The sequence below is a fragment of the Larus michahellis genome, chromosome 26, assembly GCF_964199755.1.
Source record: "Larus michahellis chromosome 26, bLarMic1.1, whole genome shotgun sequence".
Taxonomy (NCBI): Eukaryota; Metazoa; Chordata; class Aves; order Charadriiformes; family Laridae; genus Larus; species Larus michahellis.
In genome coordinates, this window is record NC_133921.1 from 2,512,188 (window position 1) to 2,526,370 (window position 14,183).

The following is a 14,183-nucleotide window of genomic DNA, read 5'->3' on the forward strand; positions in this document are numbered from 1 at the left end:
TTCCTTGGCGATGAAAGGATTTCTCCCTCTTCTCGGAGGAGGGACTCACAGGCAGGAGCCGGGGAGGAAAGACGCCCTGGGGTGATTTGTTGCGGGGCGCTGGGCTCAGCTGCCCAACAAATGTGCATGAGGTGTCCAGAAGGCAGGAGAAAAATGAAAAAAAGACAAAATGAGCAGTGTTCGTAACTCCGCAGATGTATTTCAGGGCAGCAGCAGCGTGACGATCCCCACATCGACCTGTTAGGGGTCATAGGACCTCACTCAGGGGCTTTGTATTGAGCCAGCAGCTTCTGCTTGCTGTAGCCTATTTGTCAGCAACAGCTTTATTTATTTCTTTGGGTAGCAGCTAGGGAACTAGTCACACTTTTAATTAAAAAAAAAATCAGGAGAAGGCTAGAAATCTGAAACATGAGTGACGGCACAGACAAGTTGTTACCGCTGCTCCTACTAACTGGCAATATGTCTTTCGCTCGTGTCTCTTGGTGTGTCTTGCTCCCTTTTCCCCCTCCTGTGTCCTTCATTTTATTTACTGGTTCGCAGCTTTTGGTTGTTCCAAGCAAAATATTTTAGGTATGAAGTGGAGATGATGTCTAATCATGGAAGGATTTGGGGTGGAAGGGACCTTTAAAGGCCATCCGGTCCAACCTTCCCTGCCATGAGCAGGGACATCTTCAACAAGATGAAGTTGCTCGGAGCCCCATCCAACCCGACCTTGGATGTCTCCAGGGGTGGGTTTTTGGTCTTCCTACTTCAACAGTTTCGGCCAAAGCCAAGAAGACAAAGCTGAAAGGAGGTAGATCACCATCTCTTCTCCTTGAGGGTCACCAGTTGAGGTGCCAGTAGATGCGAGGGTGTAGCTGGCACTAAAGAGCTTGTGGCTCTGCTTGGCGCCTGTTGCGTTGTGGAGCTGCTTTAGAAGCTGAGATTCCCACCAGCTTGACCAGGGCTGTGCTCACAGCAAACACAACTGTTCATCTGGTGTCACCCTTACGCGGGATTCACAAAAAAAGATTGCTTCTGCTAGTTTGCCTTGCGGTCCTCAGCTCATAAAAGTGACCTGAGCGACAGAAAGTTTAAACGTGTGGGACTCGGGTTTTGTTATTTTTAGTGCAAAGCAGGAATCGCCTGCTTGGCTTAGATGAGCAAGAGGAGAGCTAAGCTGTCAGGCCCTGCCTTTTTAAAGCCGTTGATATCTTTGATAAACATGAGACCAAACGATCAGACGGGGGGTGGTGGTTTATGCAGGGCTGGGCTAGCACAGCGAGCCTAACAGCTTGCATCTGTCTGCTTTCAGTGAGAAGAAACTATTTTTTTTCTTTTCTATACCAAACCCTGAACTTCTCTCCAAGCCATGTTCTGCTCCGTTGGTTTGTTCCTTCTGTCCCTTTCCACCTGACTGGCTTCTGCCCGAGGCAAGGAAAGTCTGCATCCGAAGCTTCGAGAAAAAAATCGCATTATCCTTGAAAAAAAATGTTGGTCACGTCGTGGGTACCTGGGAAATTTTCGTGCGCTTCAGGTGCCTCTCCGCTGATGGGACATAGCCGCGACGCTTCACCTTCCCTCCTCTGCCGTTTGCACCCGCGGGGTGTAGGCTTAAAAGGCAGCTGCCAAAGGTAGATATTTTCCTCTGCAACATCGGTCCTAAATAGGTGCTGAAAATCGAGTCCTGGTGTGTGGTTCCTCATGACGTAAATTGGATGGGGGGGACACCAAGTTAGCGTGAATCTCGAGTAGTTCAAGAGAGGTTGAAATGATCTTCCCATGGGTACGCGCACAGATAACACCATTTCTTAGCATACCAACAGAAATTTTATCAATGGGGTACCCAGGCTTCTTTCTTTTCGCTTTTCAGGGAATCTTACTCATCCAGCAGCTCGCCCAAAATCTATCCCGAGCCACAGTCTTCAAAGGGGTCCCAATCCTGAGTCCACCTGACCCATATCTTAGCGAGAAGCTTGGTTGATCAGAGAGGGGGAAGCAAAGGGAGCGTCCCCCGTTGGGTGGTGGGCTGGGGAGAACGTTGTGTCATGATGGAGATGCTCATCAGAGCAGGAGAGGTCTAAGATGAACTGGTGGCGTGAAGGTGGTGGTGTGACATTGGCATGGCTACAGCAGTGGAGCCATATCTAGCAAGGCTGGCTTGTACTGAACGCGTGAAGCAACTGGGAAGGGTGGTGAGTGCACACTTTTTTGGCTTTTGGGAAAGCAAGAAGATGTGCAAAGTGTTGAGGATGCGTCTTTTATGAGTGATAGCGGATGAGAATGAAACTAGAATCATAGAATCGTAGAATCGTTTTGGTTGGAAGATAACTTCAAGACCAAGTCCAACTGTTAACTTAGCGCTGTCAAGTTACCACTCAACCGTGTCCATCAGAACCACATCCACCCATCTTTTAAAGCCCTCCAGCAGGGGTGACTCCACCACTCCCCTGGGCAGCCTGTTCCAATGCTTGGTAACCCTTTCAGAGAAGGAATTTTTCCTTATATCCAATCTAAACCTCCCTTGGCATAACTTGAGACCATTTCCTCTTGTCCTATCACCTGTTACTTGGTAGAAGAGACCCAAAATTAATATAACCTGTCTCTTGTCTTCTAGCACAGGACCCGTCAGCAGACCCTGACCTCAGCCCTGTTGATCTGCACTTGCAAAGAGGTTGGAGAGGCTCCATCCTTCGAGATATTCAAAGCTGTCTGGACATGGTCCTGGGCAACTCGCTCTGGGTGGCCCTGCTTGAGAGGGTGGTTGGATCAGATGACCTTCAGAGGTCCCTTCCAACCTCAACCAGTCTATAATGCTGTGAGCTTCACTGGAGGATGAAGAACAGAGGTTTGCGAGCCCCAGGGCTGTAGCAAAGTGGAAAAACCTCTGTCCAACCCCCGTGTGATGATCCTCATCGTCGCCGGTCTGCTCTGGTGTTCACCTTGGGCTGCTGTTCCTTGGGATGCAGCCATCTGTTTGTTCCCTGCGTACGTGTGTTGGTGTTTGTCAAAGCTCTCACTGCGGTGAGGCGTGCTTGGTGATGGTGAGAAATAGCAGTTTTGCTTAATTACTGGCCTCTTAAAAAGACCTGAGGATAACATCCTTATCCGTGCATTTAAACTTGACTTTTGACCTTGATGCTTATCTGCAGACCTTTCGTTCTTTAAGCAGTACCTTGGGGTGAATTGGGCGATGCACGGAGACCAAGCGGTCGCTTTTTCTTCCAGCCGGAGCAGAGTAGCCCGTGCCAAGCCCGTCCCACGCCAGCCAGCACGGCCAGGCTATTAAATGCCTCTTGGACCTGGCTGCCCGTCGGGACCGTGCCTCCTGCCACGCTGGCACGGCCCTCGCGCTCACGGGTGAGTAGGCAAATTCCTGCCGTGCCTCTCTCTGTTCATTCAGTCAAGGGTCCTCCTCAGCAAAGCGGCAGATGGTGATGCCTCCATGCCAGGCAGTGATATTTGCAACTCGCCGGTGACTTCACAACGTGGAGCAGTTTGCCCAGAAGTACGAGCTTGGCTTAAGTTCATTTTATTTTTAATTTTTTTTTTTTTTTTTTTTTGCTGGATCCTGCACTAAAATTAACGCAGCGCCTTCACACGGCATAAGATAAAGCTCCTGTCTAGGCTCTCTGTTAGGGCAAATCAAATTCTCCGTGTTACGTTGGCTTAATTCAGCCTAGGAATGGGGAGGCTTAACCACAACCCGCATTGGCATTACTCTTTTGGTAACACCTTTGAAATGAGAGCTCGGTCCAGCCCAGGCTATTGCACTCAAAGGAGAGGGGAAGAATTGAACGTGGGCCTGAAACTGGATTCTGTTCTTCCTATAAAGGTCCTGTTTTCAAGTGAAAGACATTTTTTTTTTTCCTTTCCTTTTCCCACCCCCCCCCCCCCTTCTTTTTTCTTGCTCTTTTGGGGTGTCTTCCATGGACGGGGACCCTCTGCCACAAAACAGATTGAGGCAAACTAAGAATTCCCAATCCCAAACCCTACCTTGACCCTCCAGAGTGGGAGGAGGCAGCAATGAGTCATTTCACGCAAGACTTTTTGACTCCCTGCACCCACTTCTGGTTGTTTCTGATATTTTTTGTCCGTCTTCAGACCAGTCGACCCCTTCGATTAGTCCCTAAAATACCTGTGCACTTACTGGGACTTCAGCTCAGTGTTGTCCACTGCTGCAGAGATGCTTTTGCAGCTCAGCTCTCCCAATATCATGGAGGAAAGTCTCTCCTGTGGTGCTTTGAGCTTCTGCTTTTGCGTGCTAGAAGAGGTGTTGTGCTGGCCTCGTTTAGGACTCCTCTGTTGATTTATATTCTGATGCTTTCTCGGTGTTTTTCTGCTTATGCATCCGTTGTTGATGAGGTCAAGCTTTTGGACTCTGGTGCTTTCAAAGGAGCTCAGGTCGCCTCCTTGGTACGTCCAGCATGATCTCCTCCTTGCACCCTGTCTGTAGTTCATGAGATTTTGTTGCAAATCTGCAACTCCAGCTATGCCTTGTCCATGAAATTTGCGGCTGCCCCATCCCTCAAAGTTGTGGCTGCCCCATCCCTGGAGGTGTTCAAGGCCAGGTTGGACGGGGCTTGGAGCGACCTGGTCTAGTGGGAGGTGTCCCTGCCCAGGGCAGGGGGGTTGGAACTAGGTGATCTTCAAGGTCCCTTCCAACCCAAACCATTCTATGATTCTATGTTCACGCAATTTGTGGATGCCCCATCTCTGGAGGTGCTCAAGGCCAGGTTGGATGGAGCTTTGAGCGACCTTGTCTAGTGGAAGGTAGGTTGGGGGGTTGGAACTAGATGGTATTCAAAGTCCCTTCCAATTCTAACCATCCTGTGATTCTAATTTGGGCTCAGAGTGGTATGTAGTGGTACTCGTACACCTGTACGTCTTATGCCTGTGTCACGTCTCCAGGTGTGACAACTCCCGATGACCTACGTAAGGCGCAGGGGAGCTGATTGGGTTGCGAATCGTACGGAAAATTGATGTGCTGAGCTGGCAGCAGGATACAGAGGGGCCTGACAGCGCTCTTACGTGGCAGTGCTGTCGCTTCTTTCTCTCTATGCTCAGTGCAAAAACAAAAATAGGAGTCAAAGAGATGGCGTAGAATTTGGGGCTAGACTCTGCCTTGCGTGGTCTGGCTGAGGGCAGGAGCGTTTTTCTCTTCAGAGACTTAAAAAAGAGGAAGGAGTTAATGGAAAGGGTGCTGCCACGCTCCTGGGGCTGGCTGGTGATATTTTAATTTAAGGAGCGTGCCGTTGGCGGTTCCCCAGCCTCTTCACGGACAATCTCCTCGTTCCCAAAGTGAAGGCTGAGGTTTTCAGGCTGCCGTAGCCTAGAGAATAAAACAGCCGTGTTGTTCAGGTTTCTTACCCTGTCTTGTCCAGAAGCTGTTGGGCAAACAGCCAGCCGCAAATAAATTTTGAGAGTCATATTTCTCTTGGATTGGTGGTTCACTGGCAGCTTGGTTTTGTTTTTGTTTTCAATTCTGGGCCGCTTTTCTATTTCACAGGCTGAGCTGAGTATGTGCTTTTTTCTGGCGACTGCCTGCTGAGGGTTTATGGCATTCAAAAAGACTTTTTTGGGGGGACAGTTGAGTTAGATCATCTTGTTTTCCTTGCATTTTGATTCCCAAGGCTACCTGGAGGTTGTCTTCTGTTACAAAGCTCTGCGCCGCAGACCAAGTCAAAACCTGGGATGGTTTCTTGGAGATTTCCAAATGCTTATGGCGGTGTTACGGGGACCGCAGTCGCTCTACCTTTCTTCTGTTTGCTCTGCAAAATCAGCCTTTTCTCTCCTATCCTTGCGGTAGAAGAAGTTAAGGCCAACTTTCAGACTTTTTGAACCTGCTTTGCCAAGTGTTTTTACTTTTTTTTCTTCCTTTTTCCAGCTGGCTGCATCTTCCGGTCTGATAACCACGGCTATAAATTAGATCTCTTGAGTGTGTAGTTTTCAGGTGCTCTTTAACCTTTTTCTGACTGAAAGTGCAGAGGATGCTTTTTTTTTTCTGCCGCAGGTGTGGGGATCTTGCAGGGACAAAGAGAGGAAAGGGAAAAGGCACTTGGATAGAGTATAAATGGGGGGAAAGTAGGAGAAAGCAGCCGGCTTGCTGCGAGCGCCCTGGGAATTAGGGAAATCTGCAGGAAAGGATCATCTTTGACCTGGACGGAGTCTGAGCTGGGTTTGGAATTGCTGCTGGAAGGGCCGCGATAAACGGCGTTGAGTGCCCTCTCTGCAGTTTCCCTACGCAGGGATATAGGGAAGATTACTCATCCAGTGATCCCAGTGCATCCTCAAACACGAGGAAGGAGCTAATGTAAAATTCAGGGCTCCTGGGTGTTGTTTGGCTGTTTATTGCCGGCTTGAAACCCCGTACTCGTGCTGTGGCTAGCGGTGGTGTCGGCCGTGGGAATAAATCGGCCTGTTCGTTGCCTTGTGGGGGCCAAGGACTTTGTCACGGCCAATGGGAAGCATAAAGACGGAAGCCAGCGTTCACCCGCACTGATGTTCTTGGACGTTTTATCCCATTATTTCTATTGCTCGGGGCACCAGACTGCAGTTTATCTCCCTAGGAAACGTGGCTTTCTCGTGAGCTGCGCTGAGCAGCGTCAGCCTCCGACTCGCTCTCTTAACGAGCAGCATCGGGCTTTAACGTTTCGAATGCGTAAAAGACGAATGCTAACAACCCCCCGCGTCTCCGCCATCCCAAGCGATGCAGCTGGGGACGGAGCTTCGAGTAATGCTGACCTACTTTCTTCCCCTCCGTTTGCAGATCTTAAACGGAGCCACATCTGCCGCAGCAGAAGCGCTCGTGGGTGAGGTGCCTGATTTGGTGTTAGATATGTAAAAAGGAGCTGGGAACAAGGGGACTTGTGTCATCCCACCAGTATTCTTGCTGCCTGATGCTGGCTGTGGGCTTGGGGTTTTTTTCCCCTCCAGGCCTACCTTTAAGGTACTTTCTCTTAATCTCTCGTTTTTCCAACCATTTTTAGTTACACGAGCAAACGCAGGCGGAGCAGCAAGCGGCACACAGCGCCTTCCCCTCCCCGTTAAATGCACAAAAAGCGAAGCATGTTGCCCCAGTGCAAGACCGAGAAGCCCAAACCGAGACGCTGTAGGGAGGTAGTACCAGCCTACCACGGCTTTGCCCAGTGACCTTGGGTGAGATGAGCCTCCACAGTGCCTGCGACTGGTCCTGGGGACAGGAGGGTGGCAGCAGCGGTGCAAGGGCAGTAGGTTCAGATTTTGCATCAGTTTAGGAAGAGTACGGTCCGCAGATTTCCAGGATGGCTGGAATGGTAAGTTGGATGCTGAGGGCTGCTGAAGTTCAGGGTGAGTTGTTGCATGGCTGGCACATGGGTGGAGACCTTTCTTACTGGTTTGGCAGGGATCTTGAGGGTCACAGAAGGAGAGAATGTTGCCTGGAGGTTGCCGTTAAGTTCCTTTGACCATAAAAGAGGTGTCAAATGTGTCTTTAGGGAGGTCTGCAAAGGACGGCTGTCCTTTGCCTTTCTGCCTCCTTGTAGGTGTGATGTGTCTCCACCCGGCAGACAGTTCCCGTCGGCTGGCGTGACGTGTTCATACGCTGCTCTTCTCGCTGGGTTCCCTCTTTCAGGGTGGGGAGGTGAAAAGGTTGGGGTCGGCACCTCCTGCTTGTTCTTCATCTTGTTATTTGCCAGCTCTCCCTGTTACTTGCCTCTCAAGCCTATTCTTCCTCTATTAATTACACAGTCATCCTTGAGTAAATGAAATAATTAGTGTTTAGTATAAACAGTGCAAGCATGCTCCTGGAATACTAATGAAGGTGGAGGTTTGTCTCTTTGATTGTGCCTTTTGGTGACCACACGCTCTCCTGGTTCTCTTTTCCTGATGGGGGCCAAGACAAACACTGGCCCCTGCTCCTCGCGTGACATGCGTTTCAGGATTTGGCTGGTGACGAGTCTTCTGCTGATGGATGGAAAACTTATAGAAGCATAGAACGGTTAGAGTTGGAAGGGACCTTAAAGATCACCCAGTGCCACCCCCTGCCCTGGGCAGGGACACCTCCCGCCAGCCCAGGTTGCTCCAAGCCCCGTCCAACCTGGCCTTGAACCCCTCCAGGGATGGGGCAGCCACAGCTTCTCTGGGCAACCTGGGCCAGGGGCTCACCCCCCTCACAGGGAGGCATTTCCTCCTGATCTCTCGCCCAAATCTCCCCTCTATCAGTTCGAAGCCATTCCCCCTCGTCCATGGCTCCCCTCCCTGCTCCAGAGTCCCTCCCCATCTCTCCTGGAGCCCCTTTAGGGACTGGAAGGGGCTCCGAGGTCTCCCCGGAGCCTTCTCTTCTCCAGGCTGAACCCCCCCAGCTCTCTCAGCCTGTCCTCACAGCAGAGGGGCTCCTGATCGTCTCCGGGGCCTCCTCTGGACTCACTCCAACAGGTCCATGTCCTGCTGATGTTGGTGGCCCCAGAGCTGGAGGGAGTACTCCAGCTGGGATCTCCCCCGAGTGGAGCAGAGGGGCGGAATCCCCCCCCTCGCCCTGCTGCCCACGCTGCTGGAGATGCAGCCCGGGATGGGGGGGGCTTTCTGGGCTGCCAGCGCACGTCGTCGGCTCGTGTGGAGCTTCTCACCCACCAACACCCCCAAGTCCTTCTCCTCAGGGCTGCTCTCCAGCCGTTCTCCTCCCAGCCTGGATTTGTGCTTGGGGTTGCCATGACCCAGGTGCAGGACCCTGCACTTGGCCTGGTTGAACTTCTCCACCTCTCCAGCCTGTCCAGGTCCCTCTGGACGGCAACTTCTCCATCAGTTCATGCCCTTTAGGCATTAGTACACACCTCTCCAGGAAAAACCTGCTTACCCTTATGCCTGCTGTGGTGTGGCTGCATCATACAGGAGGTGTCAGAGCTGTTCCTTGGACAGGAGGAGGAACTGCCTTGGTCTGGGTAGTTTTCTTCTAGGATAAACATGAGGTTCTGCATTTGGGGTAGCTTTAGCTGTTCTTGCATCCAGCATGGTAGACAGTGGTCAGGTCTAACCGTTCTTCAGTTTTTTCCGTATTGCTTGTAATAATTCTGGCATCGAGGGAGTAAATAACTGTCTTTACTTTGCCTTATCTTGGAATTTTAATTTTCTTGGTGACGCAGCTTCTGACCTTGAGGTCTGGTTGGTGCTACTAATTGAGTGTCTCCAGTGCTGCACCTCTTTAGGAAGGCCCTTGCTTTCGCCAAAGCACCTGGGTTAAAGACATTCCCGAGTTTTTTCTGATCTGCTTGCATCCTCTGCCAAGTAAAACCTCATTCCAGACAAGGAGACAATGCTAATTTCCAAGTCTTGGGTGAGTTTTTTAATAATAATAATAACAATAGTAATAATAATAATAATAAATTAAAATTAATCATTCTGGGTTTGAAACTACAGAATCATTTAGGGAAGACGTTGTACCGACGACGACAGGAGGCCTGTTCAGTTGAATTGAACCGCAGATGCAGCCCCATTCGTGCACTTTAAATGAATACTGTCGTTTATCTTCGTTAGGTGTGGGAGCTGGCTGTCGTCGTCTGGATGCTGTAGGACACTCACCCTTCCCAGTGAGACTGGGAGTTGCCTTGGCACTTGTGGCACATCACATCACCCTTATGAATGCCTGCCCTCCCCTTTAAGGGGGAGCATTGGCCAAGAAGCTGTGGTGCAAGCCTTTGCGCTCTGAGATCCAATGGGAAGAAGCCTTTGCGTGGTCACGGCTTTAAAAACTTCAAGAACCGGAGGTACCCAAAACTCATCTCTTGCTACGGGGTGAGGATTGCTGTTGCGCCTTGTGCCAGCTGGACTTCAGAGCTGCTGCAGTTGAACCAGGTCCTCTAGCGAAGGACACTTGGTGCCTTCTTGACTTACTTTTGAACTTAGAAAAATTAAGAACTTCCTCAAGAGGTTTTGGGGGGTTTTTGGATGCCTATGTGAGGTCTTCTTGCAAAGGTGGAGCCACCAACCTGCTGCAACACAGATGGGACAAAATGAACCGTGAGACGGGTTTGAGGTAAGAATAAATTGGCGGAGCACGGATGGCTGGGCAGGTACGACCCAGGGAAGTGGTTGAGTCGCCATCCCTGGAGGGATTTAAAAGACGTGTCGATGTGGTGCTGAGGGACATGGTTTAGTGGTAACTCGGCAGTGCGGGGTTAACGGTTGGACTCGATGATCTTAAAGGTCTCTTCCAACCTTTAAATGGTTGATTCTACTGGAGGAGTACCAGGGCTTGGGGAGGACTGCTGGAAGGGTGGGTTGGATGCGCGGGTGGGTTGTGTCTCTGCCAGGACTGGAATATCTGGGAAGACCCCACCCCACCGCAAAACCAGCATGGCATGTCATGCTTTCCAAAAACCCTTGGGGAACAGGGTGATTTTGCCCGACTTTAGGGCGTTATGTAGGTCACTGTTCAAAACGGTGTGCGGTAACCTTGACGAATGCGTCGGTTTGCACGTGAGTCACGCCGCTCGTTCGCAGCTGTGGGTGCCGTCTGGTAATAACAGCACCTATGTGCGTGACACCGAGTTTTTTTGGATATTCAGTTGCCATGGCTCTGGAGTTGCTTATTATAGCTGCTACCGATGGAGCAGGTAATGGGCTTTTCACCGTTAACAACTCTATGTGTTTGCTTATTGCCAAGGGCTGGAGGCAACAGACTACCGGCAGAAAGGAGAGCGAGAATTATCAAAGCATGACCGGGCGGCTGGCTGTTTTTTTCTGCCGAGTGCTTGTTGGGTATCTGTGCCAAATAGCGCTCACACCTTTTGTATGCGAGGCTTCCTTCTAAAAGCAGGTGCTCAAATCCTTGCCCTTCAGCGCTTTTTCTCTCTGGGCTGTTCAAAACTGCAGACCTGCCTGCAGCGTCCCAGAATTTGCATGCGAAAACACAATAATTAAACCCGAACTGATCTTGCCGCCCTTTGGTAGCTAGTTGGCTTGCCTGACACGCTGCCTTCCCTGCTCCTAATGCGTTTATTCAGCAGAGGTGAGGAATAGATCAAGACAAATAACAAATACATGAAATAACTGAGCGTGCCTGCCAGCGACGGCGGCAAGGAGTCGTAAACCAGTCGATGCTTCTGGTCTCCAGCGGGAAATGTTAAGAACCAAGTGGAAGCTGAAAGACCTCGGTTTCGCCCTCCTGGTGGGACCATCCCACTTCTGCAAGGCTTTAAGTGGACTTTATTTCCCTCCCAGAAAGCTGGGAGGGTGTCTTCCACAGGCTGAGTTTTTGTCTATTGGTAACGAAACTGCGTGAGATTTACGGAGTTGGCTGCAGGAGGCGAAAGCTGCGCTTAGAACAATTTCTTCTGCTTTTAGTGCTAATGTATTTGTTTTAAATCTGGTTTTAAATCTTCTCTGGAGAATTCCAGCAAGTTCTGTGCGTATTTATGCAGAACTCTGATCGCACTTGAAACGGTTATAGTACTAACTCCCAGCAAATTAATTAAATGCAACTCTGAATTTCTGGTAGAGTTCTAACAGCCTTTTTATTGTTCTTTCTAAGATTCAGATTAAAATCATCTTTAACGTAGAGAATCTATTGTAAATAATAATAAACTCCCACAGGGTTAGGGTGGGGAAAAAAAAAAGGATTAAATCACCTTCTCTGTGCTTCTCAGAATCCGCTCCAGACCTGCCAGGCATGTGGAAAAGCTGCTGTGGCGAATTCAGTTTGGAATTAGGGTCAAATATTCTGAAGATGTTCCTCCTCTTCCACCTGGGGAGGAACAGCCCCACGCACCAGGACGTGCTGGGGGCAACCAGCTGGAAAGCAGCTTTGGAGGAAAGGTCCTGGTGGACACCAAGTTGACCACGAGTCACCAATGTGCACTTGCGGCAAAGACCACCAGTGTCCTGAGTGTTGCCAACGGGTTGAGGTGGTCCTTCCTCTTGACCCAACACTGGTAAGGCCACTGCTGAGGTTCTGGAGTCTCCATCCTTGGAGACATTGAAAAGTGTCCCGGGCAACTGGCTCTGGGTGGCCCTACTTGAGCAAGGGGGGTTGGACCAGGTGACCTCCAGAGGTCCCACCCAACCTTGTGTGTTCTGTGCCAGCTTTGAGGCAAGCGCCTGGAAACCACTCAAAGGCTGGGACGAGAAATGCCACGGTTGTTAGGTACTGGGACACATCTTCGAGTGCCAACGTTGCCTCGTTTCTACCGATACTTCTGGAGTTCGGCATTTTTGTCTCGGAAAATAGTACCTGTCCCATTTCAGCTTAAACACAGGCTTTTAATCAATACCACAAAAAAAGACCTGAGAAATATCTACTGCTGGCTTTTAATTCTAAATAAATATTGTCCTCAGGAGCACATTTAAAGAAGGAATCATCCTTACAAGGCACAGCAGAGATGCTGATATAATTTTCTGGTCTTCAGTGCCTGTTTGTCACACCATATTCCTGTGTAGGTTTAAAAAAAAAAAAAAAAAAGAAATAAAGCTAGCATTTTAACTAGCATATAAAATGCAAGACTTATTAATAGCAGTTGTGCGGAAGCTGTCGGCAGCCTGTTCTGGGTGACAATCTTTGCAGACCTCACCTTGAACGTCTCCTTGAAGGTCTATCCACCTCCCCAGCCCTCCTTTAGATATAGGAGGGCTCCGAGGGGGGCAAGTTGCTTTTTTTGGGGGGGTTGCCACAGCACGCAGATGTTTTGAAGGAGGCTTTTTGGTGTTTTCAATGCTGCATGTCAGGCAGCCTGCCGCAGTTGGCAGTTCAAAGACCCAGCCTCTCCAAAATAATTCCTCTAAGCTGTTGAACGCGCTGGGGATTCGGGAGTCCAGGGTTTGCCTTCTGCTCCTGCTCCCAAGCCGTAAAATAAGGTTAACAATGCATCTGTCAGCGTCGCAGGGTAATTTCATGGGGTTTTTCTTGTCCAAACAGTATGTTTTGCATAACCTAATCCGGTGGTAGTCATTTTTTCTAAATGTTGGACTGTGCCACTTTCGTTTCTCCTGAGGAAACGTTGTGATGAGCTTAGCAAAACTCTGCCGAGAGCCAGTGCAAGGTGATATCAACAGAGTAAAACCGTTATCATCAAAGGAAATAGCATCTAGATAAGAGCTCGGCGTCGTGCGTCCTCCAAACCGCTTCTTTACGCGGGTGCTTCGCCTGGTGTTCGTAGGACAATATCCACCGCCCAGTTGTCCCCATCTGCTGTGTACGGGAGAGGGGGTCCACGCAAGCGTGACGCCATCTCCCAGCCGAGCTTGCGGGTGCAGACTCCCGATCAGAGCAGAAAGTGGGCTTAGAAAGGCATTTTGTTTGAACAGGGTTATACAAAACCATAACAATTGGCACAAGGATATTTCATCTCGCGCGTCTTTGGTGGCGGTGGCGGGGGCAACGGGAAGGGGGTGAGGGCAGCGCTTAATTTTTCCCGTGGGAAGAGCAGCCATTTCTTGCTGTCTTGCTGCTCCAGCCGCTTGAAAATAAATCAGTGTGCTGGTCTATGGCACCGCTAAGTATGTGTCAATCAGGTAATGAAAAGATCCATTCTCCCTTAATTTGCTTCGAAGCTGCAAGACTGCCTCTTGGACCTGCTGCAGCATCTCATACTGGCCCTCATCGATTTATTTTTTCTTCTTTTTTTTTTTTTTTTTTTTTTTTGTTTTTCCCCTCAGCAGTGTTACCTCTCGTCTTGAAATCAGCCAGGAATAGGTAAGCTGCAGCTAGAAGTGGAATCAGTCCGTGTTTTTGTGGGCATTTCAAGGCAGATGGGAAAGCAGCTGCAGGGGGGGAAAGAAAAAATCCCCTTCTCATTCGTTGTCTGGTCCCATGATTCCTCAAGGTGCTTGAGGACCTTGGATGAATTCATACTAACAAGGGCTGGGGTCTCTAGCAAGTACCTTCTCTTATTTGTTATTCTTATCTTATTCTCTTATCTTATTCTCTTATTCTTATCTTATTCTGTTATCCTCGGCGCTGACGGACATCAAGTTGATGGACCCACCTGGGGTCGGGGTAGCCTGAAATAAACCATGTAGCTGGGGTATCTCTTGCTCTGCAGGCTTTTTGTTGTTGTTGTTGTTGTTGATTTTTAATGTAAAGGCAAGACGCGTGTTAAAACAAGGATTTTCAGTGTAACCCCTTTAAAGAAAATCAGCATTACTCTGCAGTGCAGCTCCACGTTGATCAAGCCTCAGATATTACCCCAAACGTCAGCTCATGTTTAATCGCCTTGAAGATGGACTGCTTATTG